Here is a 13,834-nt window from a genome sequence, read left to right as displayed (position 1 = left end):
GAGGGCGGTACTGTTATTACCCCCATTTTATAGATGAGAAATTTACTTAGCACATAGTGGTGCTATGGAAGGAGCATGGAGATTTTAGAGCTGCAGCTGGAGAGGGGGAAGAACACTAGATTTTGAGTCAGGAGAGGTCTGCATTTGAATCCTGCCCTTGACACTTATTTGGTGCTGGGGGGAGAAAGTCATAGGCTCATGGGGAAGGGTTCTTGCAAACCACCTAATTCAACCCTTCTATTCAATACATGAGGGAACTGAGACGTAGCATCATGCAGGCAGTAAATGCCATCGTTGGGATTTGAACAGAGATACACAAACTCCCAAATCCAATGCTCTTTCCAAGGCATCATGATGTGGGATACTTTAAAAATAAAACAAAACAAAAAACAACTATATCCTCCATTCTCCCCATACCCATCATTTATTTTTTCTGTCAATCTGTTTTTATTATACTGAGTTAACATATATGAGCTGAGTTGTCCAGATTGGTGAGTTAGGGCAAACTCACTGAAGCTAAGAGGCAGCTAGATGGTGCAATGTTGGGCCTGGAATCAGGAAAACCTGTGATCAAATTCAGCCTCAGATACTTAGTGGCATGACCCTGGGAAAGTCATGATATTTGTATGTACTTAATAAATACTTGTTCCCTTTCCCACCTTCCTGCCCCCAATACCTGGCACATGATAACAAGTAGGCCCTAATCCACACTTCACATTCATCCATCGTGGATATTTGCCATCTACTTTAATGCTGTGCTGTTCTCCCCACATGGAAGAGCATCCTCTGGACCAGACCATACTCCACTTCCTGGGGGAGTTAATCTACTAAGCTTTGGAATTCTACTCTGAGGCTAAGCTATACTGATTACTAGTGAGTGCAAACTTACTTAGCCCACTATATCCAATTGACTCCAGATCATATTTAATTCCCACCCATTCTGGACATCTTCCTATCACCCCTGCAGTTTTGCACATACTGCCTTCCCTCTGTCCTCTTCCTCTGCTCTGGAAATAGTAACCATGTCAATATTATCATTGCTTTTGGAAAGAGTATAAAAATCAATTGTCCTATGGCTCCCCTTACCATTCCTATGGTTCCTAGACCAACACCCCTTCCTTGGTCATCAATTTTCTGTATGTGCTGTTTTTCCTTGTTAGAATATATGTTTCTTCAGAGCAGAGACTATCTCACTTTTATATCTGTATCTCCAATGCTTAGCACTGTGCTTGGTACATAATTTTTTTTAAAATTCTATAATCTGAGTCCCAAAGCCCATTGGCTTCTGTGCTCATTGGTGGAGATCAGTGTCCCACATCTGCTTGAGGGGTGAGGCAGAGCTGATGAGAGCAGGGCAGAGGGGAGCCCCAGTCTCTTCAGGCCACTTCAGTGTCTTCAATTTTCTTGAGTCCCTTTGGGCTCTGCAGTTGCTTCTGAAACTTCTGGCTTCTAGCTTTGAGAGAGAAGATGGATGATGCCAACCCCATTTCAATTTGCTGAAGGGGGAATAAGTTTCTGGGAAGAAACTGACATGAGAGGAACCAGTAGTCTCCATCATGTCCCTATCCTCAGATGACTGCACTACAGACTTCAGGGAGCTTTCTCTTTGGTGAGATCTGGTACTCTTTCTCTTGGTTGATCTGACTTACCTCTCTCCCAGTGGGAGAGCTCTTTCATTCTGTATTATCTGATATATATTCTCCTATGTATACTTTCTCTGATTTCCGTTTCATTATTGGTGTGGATAAATGGGTTTCACGGATACTTACCATGTGTGTTCATTGTGGAACTTGTATTTGCTGTGAACGGAGTTGAGCCTTGGATATAAAGCTTGATTTTCCCTTCCAAATTAATAAACGGTGATCAGAAGTTTAGTCAAACCTGAAAATCAGATCTTCTAGACTAACAGTAATTAAGGGAACATATAGATACAATTCTAGCCCAGTAGCCCCTCTCTCTGAGGAGAGCAGAGTGGCCAAGCTTCTCGTCCCAAACTCCTGTTTCCCTGCTGGTAGGAACTAAAGTCTCCTTTGTAGAAGGGTTGGGGAAGAAGGAACTAGAGAGGTCTATTCTGCCTTTCTTCAAGCCACGCAATGATATCCCCTCATACTACATGCGGGGACAATGTTACTTTAATTCACTCATTCAAGTGAGATATGCTCACATAAGTGGTAGTCTAGTTGCCTGGTAAGGACTTCTCTAATGAATGACTGATTCTAAGCCCTGCCTCTCCTAGTAGAGAGCTTGGCAGAAAGCTTGGTGGCAGAATTTATAAAACTGAAGTTTCAGAAACAGCTATTCCAAACATGATTCTTTTTTTTGACCTTTTTTTCTGAAATAATACTTGGTGAAAATGGTTGTCTATTAATGATAGTGGTGAGGAGGATTTTACTCAGATAATCCCTCGGGAAAAAAAATAATTCTTGACAAAAAATAGGAGAAAAGAAGAGACAAATCTGATTTGGAACTAGTCTACAAGCCCATCTATGACCCATATTGTAGATAAGAAAGATTGCGTAAAGCAATCCAGGATGGAGAGAAAATAGATTCTTGATCTCTGGCTCTCCCCCTTTCTTTCTTTCTCTGTATCTCTGTCTCTGTCTTTCTCCCTCCTTGTCTGTCTCTCTCCATCTCTCTCTGTCTCTTTCTCCCTCCTTCTCTGTCCATTCATTTTTGTTTCTGTCTCTCCACCTTTCTGTCTCCATCTCTCTCTGTCTCTCTGTTTCTCTCCATACTGTTAACACTCAGAATGATTTGATTAAGAGATATTTAAGATCATACACTTGGATCTAGAAGGCTGGAAGGCTAGAAGGGACCTCAAAGGTCATCTAGTTCAACGCTCTCATTTTATAGATGAGGAAACTGAGGCCCAGAGGATTGAAGTGACAGTATCATACACAGGTAGTATCAGAACCAGGATTTAAACTGAGATCCTCTGATTCCCAATCCAATGCTCTTTCCAGTATTCTATCTCATCAAGACATTAAAGGCAGCCAGGTGTTTAGAAATCCAACAATAGTAATAACCATAATCCTGGCAATGGGATAAAGAAGGAAAATGTATGCAGAGCATCATCTGGGACAGATTCCCCTTAGCTCCTCTGGTCTATTGTTTTCCATTAACTTCTTCACACTATTTCTGGGTAACAAGTTTGCTAGACCTTGCACCCAGTTCCTTCAGGGACATTACAGACTTTGTGTAATCTGAAAAAACATTCAGCATTATTACTGCTTGTTATATCAGAAGGTAGCTGGCTGTCCAAGCTTTATCTACAATAGGAGTTGCAAAGTACAGAAAGGCCTTTAAAGTGATCAGCATGACCTGTGCAGAAAACTGGGGAGGAGAGAAAACAGTCGCTACTTACCATTCCACCGTGTTTGGCTGTATGCACAATCAGCTCCTATCCTCGCAGTGAGACCTAGGGAAAGGTTATTTACCTGAATTTATTGCTTAGCAACCAAGACCCTACCTCCAGAGAATGCTATTCCATGGATTACCAAATAACTGAGTGTGACAATTACCAAACAGCTGGCTTACTAATCTACATACCCTTTAACCTTAGTCAGCTGAAAGATGGGCTGCTGACAGCTAACAAACAATAGAAACACATTCCAATATTTTATTTAAGAGCTGAGGGAAGCCACAGCTGTATGGATCCTACAGCCAGTTGGATTTAACTGTTTCAACTTGAAGGCTCTGCTCTCAAGAAACTGTTATTTAGAGCAGCTACTTGAATGGATGCCAAATCACAGCAGGCACTAACACCTCCTCCTATTGGAAGCCTGACCCACAAAGTTTTAGGGTGCATTTTCTATGTCATTGAACCCAGAGAAGAGGGTACCATTCCTTAGTTCTCGTGTGGTCCTTCAGCAAACAGTGCACTTTGGTAAATTTCATTGTTGTTGTTGTTCAGTCGATTAGTTGTATCCGACTCTTTGTCGTCCCATGTGGGGTTTTCTTGGCAAAGATACTCTGGTGGTTTGACATGTCCTTCTCCAGGTAAATTTCATGTTCTTTCTTAAATGAGATGCACATTCATTTGAGCCTGATATGAATCATGAGAAGCATCATGGTGTAATGGATGGAAAATGAGCTTCAGAGCCAGGAAGACCTGATTTGAGTCCCATTTCTGACACATACTGGCCATGTAACCCATGGCAAATTGCTTAAATTCTCAATGTTCTCAACAGCTCTCTAAAACTAAAAAGTTGTACCAAATGAGCCTTATCTATATTAGTAGAGTGTCCTCAGTTCCTTATATGAAGCAAATCACAGATCTACTCTTTGTCCTTATCTGTATAGAATGTAATATAATGGAAGCTCATAATTATGTAATTTATCTGATATTCAGCCCAAGGTGCATCTTTACATCTCAGATTCCATCCAAAGAGATTTCATTACTTATGTTCCAAAAAGACCTCACTATAACATAGTTTTACTTATGTGGCAGTCCTCCAGCATGGTCACTCAGAACAAGTACCAGTTTAAATTAGTAGGTGCATGTTAGTCACATGATCTGAATAAGTGAAGCAGTGTAGCATGGTGGATATAGGGCCAGCATGAGAATCAGGAAGACATAAGCTCAAGTCTTAACTGTTAGCACATACTAGGTATGTGGGCAAATGGCTTAATCATAAGCAAGATGTTTAAGTTCTCAGAGCACCAGGTACATATCTAAGGTTCTAAGATACAGAAAAGTATTTGATCTGTAATGGCAGAGGAAATTTCCAGATTGGGTGTTCTCCCACATTTACAAAATCCCAGCTACAGATCCTCTAAAATGTGAATATACCATTTTTGCCTATATAAAACTTCATGATGTTTCCCCTAAATTTATACAGCTACTAAAATTTCCTATCAGTACAACCTCAAGACTCAACTGTTTTCTCTCATAATGCTATCACCTCACAAACATTAAACTAAATTGAACATATGTTGCATCAAATACTGAGTTTTAATGCAAATAATAGTACAAAATATTTGAAATTCCCATAAGAAGAGATCGCTCTAAAACTCATCATTCATTCATTCATTCATCCATCAAACACATGGAGATTATTTGTTCAGTATAAGACTCTATGTTGGATATTATGCAGAAGATTCAAATTTGAATGAGACATGGACCCTGCCACCAATGAACTTAAAAATCCTTTTGTAGGTGGCATGAGATATGTAGATAAACAACTGTACTATGAAGTAGAATGTGGTAATATTTGAAGTCCTTCACAATCTGTCTTCAACTTATCTTACCAGCCTTATTGAACCTGGAACAATCTGACCCTCTTTCTGTTATTCATACATGGAATGTCATCTCCCACCTCTGTGCCTTTGTATTCCTCTCACCAATCCTGGAATGCCCTCCTCCTTCCCATTTCAATCTCTTAAACACCCTAGTTTCCTTAAAGGTTCAGCTCCTTCAAGACTTTCTACATTAGGCCTTTCCTGACCCCTACGCCCAAAACTGCTAGTGTCTCTCCCTCTAGATCATCTTGTACCTATTTTTAATCTGTCTTATATATATACATATGTGCATGTTATTTTCTCTAGGTGGGAGAAGATAAGCCTCTCCTTGAGAAAAAGGACTGTTTTCACTTTTGTCTTGAGGAAAGGGACTGTTTTCATTTTTATTTTTGTATCTCCAGCACCTGTCTCAGTGCCTGCCTCAGTGAATGCTTAGTAAATGTCTCTGATTGACACAAGAGATTCACAAGCAAAAAGTTTAGTGGAAGGTTAGTTCAATTCTGACTGTAGGGAATCAGGAAAGGCTTAGAGAATCATAGAATGTTAGAGACCACCGGTCCTTGCCTCCCTAGCCAGCCCTGAGAAATCATCTTCTTCAACCACTTCGCTTTGCAAAAAAGAAACTGAAACTCAGAGAAGGGAAATGACTACCCAAAGTCTCTTATAACCAGGGCTCAAACTCAGACTTCATGACTCTCAGATCATTGTTTTGGCCATTGTAGCATAGTGCTTCATAGAAGAAATAATATTAGAACTAAATGTTAATGAATAAGTAGAATAGAGAGGAACCCTTTCTTCAATAGGTGAAGGTGAAGTAGAGACCATTCCAGGTAGAGAGAAAAGTTTGACACAGGCAAAAAAACATAGGCTGTGCAGGGGAAATAGCAGTCTAATTTGACTGGATTATGAAAGGGAATAGGATGAAATGGGTACAAAGAGATGGGTTGAAACTAGATTTTGGAGTGCTCTGAATGACAATAAAAGGAATCTGGATTTTATTTGCTAGATAATAAGTAATTATTGGAGGGTTTTTTTTTTTAAACAAAGGAGTGGCATGATCATTATTGGGCTTTAGTTAATTGATCTGGCAGAGGTATATAGGATGAGTTACAATGAAGAGAGAATGGAGCCAGGGAAAATGGCTGATTCGCTATAATAGTACAGATAAGGGGTAATGAGGTCTTGAACTTAAAGGTGGTAGTAGTGGGAATCAAAGAGAGGACAGATTCAGGAAATAAAGAGGTAGAAAAAAATTAGCGGTACTTGGCAACTAGATATGAGGAAGAAGATAAAGAAACACAATTTGTCCTGTCTTCAAAGATGATTTAAAAGTTTTGAATATGGTTAACTGAAAAAAAAATGGCAATGCCATTAAAGGAATTGGAAGGTCAGAAGTAGGCTCCGGGGAAAGATGATACATTTATCTTTTAATATGCTGGTCAAATTTTTAGATACCTACTTGCATACTAGGCACATATCTACAAAGCATTAGCTATAAAGCAATGAAACTGATTTTTAGCAAATAATAATAACTTACATTTATAAACAGCTTCATGATATAAAAAGCTCTTCTCACAACAACCTTGTAAGGAAAGTAGTATAAGTATTTTTTATCCCCATTTTACAGATGTGGAAACTTATGCTTAAAAAATTTAAGTGCCTTCAGGTTACATAGCTATTAAAAGGTGGCACTAGGACTTGAACCCACAGTCATTTCAAGTGGTTAAGATGAGGGGAAATCACAATGGTGTTTCAGATGAAGCCTTTTAGAACCATTCTTTTGGAATTGCTTAGTTTCTGAGCCACACATGAGAATAAGTTTCCTTACTTCATCATCATACTTGAGTTTGATGACATGGTATGTTACTTTGATCACTTCCCAGTCTCACTCACAAGACTTGTTTTTTCTCTGAATCACCAGTCTTCAAAAATCCCTTCCTCCTGTTTTTGGCCCAGGATCCCTACATGTAGAATAATAGTGTTCCATTAAATCTCCCAAGTTCCAGTTCTACTATTATAATCATTTGAAGATTTGTTACCATTGAGTATATTCAAAATAATAATATTATTTATATAATAAATACTATTTATGATGGGGTTTGGCAGACAATTAAAAAAACACTTCTAAAGAACCACAGAACTATTATTGGAATAAGTTTAATTTGAAGGGGGATAACATTCATTTAGATGAATAGGTTTTGGCTTACTTAAAGGCTGTTAGGAGGCACAGCAGATAGAGTGCAAGGCCTGAAGTCAGGATCTGGCCTCAGACATTTAATACCTGTGTGACCCCAGGCAAATCACTTAACTATATTTACCTGTTTCCTCATCTGTAAAATGATCTGGAGAAGGAAATGGCAAATCACTTCAGTATCTTTGCCCCAAATAGGATCACAAAAATTGGGCACAACTCAAATGACTGAACAACAACATTTACTTAAAAATTAGTCATATTATCTTTTAGTCACATGCAGTATTGATCCTTCCTGATTTTTACTTCACAATTCTCCTCTCCTCCCACCCAATTGTTAGTGCACTCTCCCTTTTCAAATTACTTTTTATTTGGTTATATGTAGATTTTATATCCACCAGTTATATATATTTTATACCCAACAGTAGGATGTAAGCTACATGAGATCAGAAATTTTTATTTTGCTTACATATATTAGCTGCTTAATAAATGCTTGGTGAATTGAATTACATATTTCCTGTCACCATAATTTTTAGTACTCATTACAAATTTTAATATTAGATGGTACATCTGAGGTGGCAGGGATCCTCTGAACTGTTCTGTATATGATAATATATGGTGCTCTTTGTGGATGATTAATAATAGAAATAAGTAGAAATAATAGAAAAATTGTTTAATAATAATTGTTCATATTTATAGAGTACTTTACAAAGCAATTTCCTCACATTGATACTATGTGATTGATAATGCAGATATTGTTATTATTTATAGGAGGGGAAACTGAAGCCTAGTGATTAAGTGACCTGCCTATGGTCACATAGTAGCTAAGAAGGGGAGGAGGGATTCAGATCTGGCTCATTGAGCTACAAATCTAGTGTTCTTTTCACTCTAGCACACTTCATGGCATACTTTTAGGATTTTAGTTGATATAATAATAATGATAATAATAGCTAGCATTCATATAGCACTTGAAGGTTTGTGAAGTGCTCTACAAAATATTATCTCATTTTTATCCTCTCCAAACCTTGGTAGATAGGTGCTGTTGTCACCCTCATTTTACGAATGAGAAAACTGAAGTAGATAAAGATGAAACAACTTGTCCAGGGTCACGCAGCTAATAAGAATTTGAGGGAGAACTGGAACCTGCATCCTGAATCCAGGTTTAGCACTCTATCCACTTTTAACTAAATAGCATAATACATGTCCAATTTGATCTCGTGGGGTGGCTCTGTGACCATAGGAAAGTCACTTAATCCCTTAGCTCTTCAGCAAGTTTCCAAGACTCAGTTGTAGGTAGCCATTAATCTCTATTAAAGGAATAATAACCATTTTTCTTTCTTTATCTGCAAAGTTGTATGGAGATAAAAGCTGTACACACATCATTTAGTTCATACTCACATATGGATGTATGTTGGGACAAGTTCCCCTTGTCTGTGAGATATATGGGTGAAACCTTATGAATGAAACTACAAGAGGGTTTCTGGAATGGTGTGTTAAATTGTAAAAGTTTTTACCAGCCTATACAGGAAAACTTAAGTCAGCAAGCAGGTTGACAAATATTTATGAAGCATTTACTATATACCACATATTGAGCAAATCATAGGGGATACAATTTAAGCAAAAAGAAAGCCAGAACTTGCCTTCAAGGAGCTTACGTTCTAACAAAGGAAGACAAAACATAAGATGAAGATGAAAATGGTAGATAGGGGGAGGAGAAAGTACCAGCATGGAGGAATGTTGGTGAAATCCAGAGAATAAAAGATGGTTGGTCTGGGCTGTTCCTCAAAATGCTTCTGGGAAGCATTCATTAATTGGAGAAAAGGGGCAGAGGAAGATGGTTAGTTGAGGATTTCAGTTTTTCTTAATTCAGCACAAACTATATTATTCTTTTTTTTACGGTATAGATTTTTAAAAAATCTTAGTTGTGTTTCGTGATAGAAATAGTTTTAATATTTTTAAGGAATAATTCAAATGATATATATTTTCCACGTGTATGATAAATGGATCTATGATCTTACTGATCGGTATTTTTCTTTTTATAATGCAGATTGCCTCCCATCAATGAATATTCATCTTGGGTAACTTTTTCACATCCTTCCATAAGTTTCACACACACACACACAGACACACAGACACACACACACACACACAGACACACAGACACACACACACACACACACAGAGGGTTTACCCAACTGTCTTGGGGGATTTTCTTGATTTCTCTTGGCATGGTGAGAATGCCAGTGGAACACTGAGGATATTCCCTTGTTATCCCTCACTTTTGCCTTGTGACAAGCCCATCTTCTTTCTCAATAATATATTTTCTACTTTCTCTCTCATGTCTCACCCACAGTGAAAATAATAAAATAAAATACTTATAGTAAATAGGAATGACAGGTAGGTGCTTGTTCTGAAGTCAGGAAGACTTACCCTCCTAAGTTGAAATTTAGCCTCAGAAGCTTACTAGCTGTGTAACCCTGGGCAAGTCACTATATATACACATATATACATATATATGCATGTGTGCTTGCGTGCATGTGTGTGTGTGTGTGTAGTCTCTCTAAAGAGATGCATAGCATTTTTTTCAGCATGAGTTCTTTGGAATTGTCTTGGATGACTGTATTGATCCGAGTAGCCAAGTCTTTCACAGTTGGTCTTCATTACAACATTGCTATTACTGTGCACAATGACCTCCTGGTTCTTCTCACTTCACTTTGTATTAGTTCATAAAAGTGTGGCTATGTTTTTTTTTTTCTGAAACTACCCATTTCATCATTTCTTATAAGACAATAGTACTCCATCACAATCATATGCTACTACTTCTTCATCCATTCTCCAACTGATGAGCATCCCCTCCATTTCCAAATTGTTGAGACCACAAAAGCTGCTTTAAATATTTTTGTACATACATGTCCTTTATCTTTCATCTCTTTGGAGTACAGAGTTAGTAGTAGTATTACTGGATCAAAGGGTTTTTCAGTTTTATAGCTCTTTGGGAATAATTCCAGATTGTTTTCCAGAATGGTCAGACCAGTTCACTACTTTATCAATAGTTCGTTAATGTATCTATTTTCCCCTTATCTCCTCCACCATTTGTCATTTCTTGTAAGTGTGAGGTAGCTCAGAGTTGTTTTAATTCACATTTCTCTAATCATTAGTGACTTGGAGCATTTTTTCCATATATCTGTAACTTTGATTTCTTTTTCCAAAAACTGCCTATTCATATCCTTTGACCCTTTATCAAGTGGGGAATAGCTCTTATTTTTATCAGTTTGACTCAGTTCCCTATATTTTTGAGAAATTAGGTCTTTATCAGAGAAACTTGCTGTTAAATTTTTTGATTTTACTTCATTGCCTATGGTACCTTTTTAGCAAAATGTAGTTTCCTTGATTATCTCTTTCAATTATGTCTACTTTTGCTTTCACTTTGTCTGAGATTATGATTGTCACCCCTGCCTTCTTCACTTCAGCTGAAACATAGGCTCTATTCCAGACCTTCATTTCAACAGAGGATTACAAAAAGCAAAATACTTCATTCTGATTACACGAAATTAAAAAGCTTTTGCACAAACAATATGAATACAGCAAAATTAGAAGGAAAACAGGAAATTGGGAAAAAATTTTTACAGCAAGTTTCTTTGGTAAGGGCCTGATTTCTCAAATATATAATGAACTCAGCCAGATTTATAAAAATATGACCCATTCCCTAGTTGATAAATAGTTAAAAATATGAATAAGTAGTTATTAGAAGAAATCATAGCTATCAATAATCACATGAAAAAATGCTCTAAATTGCTACTGATTAGAGAAATGCAAATTAGAACAACTCTGAAATACCAACTCACATCTATGAGATTGGCTAATATGACAGAAAAGGTAAATGACAAATTCTGGAGGGGATGTAGAAAAATTGGGACGCTAATGCACACTATTGGTGAAGTTGCAAAGTAGTCTAACCATTCTAGAGAACAATTTGGAACTATACCCAAAGGGGTATTACATGTATTTAGGAACTATTTAATTAAATAAATAAAAATTATTTAAAAGATGTTATTTTATCTTCACCTGACCTCCAGCACCTAGCACAGTACTTCATAAACAAAATGACCCATAGTCACATAGCCCTTTATATTTTATGAAGCATTTTCTCTTGACAGAGAAGTAAGTGGTATAGGTATTATTATCCCCATTCGATAGATGAATGGAGTCCCTGAGATGTGAATTTACTTTCGCCAGTAATTGACAAGGACTATGATTTCAATTCAGGTCTTCTGACTATAGGTCCAGTGCTCTTTTCACTGAGTGAGTTTGTTTTATAGTAAACACATTAATATTTATTAAATAAATTGATGCATGAATGAATTTCTCCCCCACAAGAGTAAAAAAAAAACTTGAAAAAAGAATATATTGAAGTATTTTATCCTAAATAAAACAATATTTCTTTGGACCCCTGGCATCATTTGTACTACTCCCTTCCTGTTAATATCAGATACTTGCATTTAGAGATATGATTTGTTGCGTCTCAAGCAAATGCAGAAAGAACTGCTATTTGCATCACTGGGTTGCACTTATTGAACAGAATTTCTCAGCAATTTGTACCCTAATTATTGAGTAAAAGATTCACTGCAATCCCATATCACATTGAAACTGAACGATTTTTCTTTGTAGCATGATTACATTTCTAAAGTAGAGTCATAAAACATTTCCAAAGAGCAACAAACTCATTCTCCTCCAAATTGCTGGGCTATTTGCATGCAGAGCTTTCACAAAAACAAACAAATAACTTTTTAGAAGAACAGTTCTTAGCATGTGGATAGTACCCACCCTGATTGAAAAACACTGAAGTAATATTGGTAAGTAAGAAAATTTAAAGTTTCTTTCTTCTTGGTCTTTAATTATTGATACTCTTGATTCTTATTATATTCCTATGATTTTATTTCCAAGGCTTTTATTGGAAAGATGATATTTGAAATTGAATTCCTTTATGCTTAGTGAAGAATGAACAGCTCTTAGAATTTAATGATCTGAAGGGCAGTTACTTATTATTTAATGTAAACTTAAGGAATTTTAACTTACAAGATTGATAAAGTAGAACACAACCTATTTTACAGGAACTGAAGCTAAAGATTAAATTGTAGTATTGTTAGATGGCTGCACCTGCTGGTGCCATGTGACATTGCAGAGTAGCAGAAATAGTAGAGCTAAATTTTGGCACCTACCATTGTGGAGTCCCAGAATTATTAGATTTGAGAGAAATTCCTGTGATTTGTAGAAGGGCAGAGAAGCAGAGGTCCTAGATTTAGGAAAGTGTTGCTTTATAGGTCTATATTGAAACTGGGATCTAACCCTGGGTCACTCACTAGATAGCAGTGACATTTTAAGCATATCATCTATCTCTTTGACTTCAATTTCCTCACTTACAAAATTATAATTTTGGATTAAATGATGTCTCTAAGTTCTCTTCCAGCTTCTAGATCCTATGATTCTGGTATAATCATCAGTATTTTATAATAATACCTAGCATTTAAAAACACTTTCTTATTAAAAGGTTTTCCTCTCGTGGGGATATATTTCTTTCTTTTCTTTTCTTTTCTTTTCTTTTTTTGCTTTTTGATGAGGCAGTTGGGGTTAAGTGACTTGCCCAGGGTCACACAGCTAGTGAGTGTTATGTGTCTGAGGCTGGATTTGAACTCAGGTCCTCCTGACTCCAGGGCCGGTACTCTATCCACTGAAATACCTAGCTGCCCCCTCATGGGGATATATTTTTAATTAAAAAAAATAGCAGTCAGTAGGAAAAAAATGTTTTATAGGTAAATGTGCTAGAACATATCTAGTCCTATAAAGTGGAAGATAATTGGCAAGATAGAAATATGTGGTGAAAGACTAAGTCCAAAAGATAAGTGCATTTCAGAAGGGAAGTATTTTATGCTACCAAAATAGACACATTTTGCAGTAAAAGTTAATCAGCCATTGAATGCTTGCCAGTCTAATCACCTGAGAAAGGAGGTGGGACCATAAAAAAATCCCATGTTCATTTTCTTTAGTGGTCAACTCATTCAGTTAGCATACTCGCTGTGTAGCCAAGTGATTCTAATCTCCTCAGTCCATCTATTCTTTGACCCTTAGTGTTGATGGAGTTTTTCAGTCATGTGGAACCCTTCACGCATTTTAGGTACTCAAACAGTATTTCAAGGATTTGCAGTCTTGTCAAAGTAGTTCTCCACTCATTTATAACTGAGTAAATAGCACTCAGGAGTTTCTGTGACTAAAAAAGTTCATTATCTAGCAGCCAACCTGATTGAAACCTTCTCCAAAATTAACAAGGCTACTCTTCATTCAACAGACACACAGTTCTTCACTAAATTCCTTTGATAAATCTGAACTTGGGCTCTGAGAATCTAG

Source organism: Vombatus ursinus, unplaced genomic scaffold, assembly GCF_900497805.2.
Source record: "Vombatus ursinus unplaced genomic scaffold, bare-nosed wombat genome assembly UNPS02014778.1, whole genome shotgun sequence".
Classification (NCBI taxonomy): domain Eukaryota; kingdom Metazoa; phylum Chordata; class Mammalia; order Diprotodontia; family Vombatidae; genus Vombatus; species Vombatus ursinus.
Note: the sequence above shows the minus strand (reverse complement) of the source record.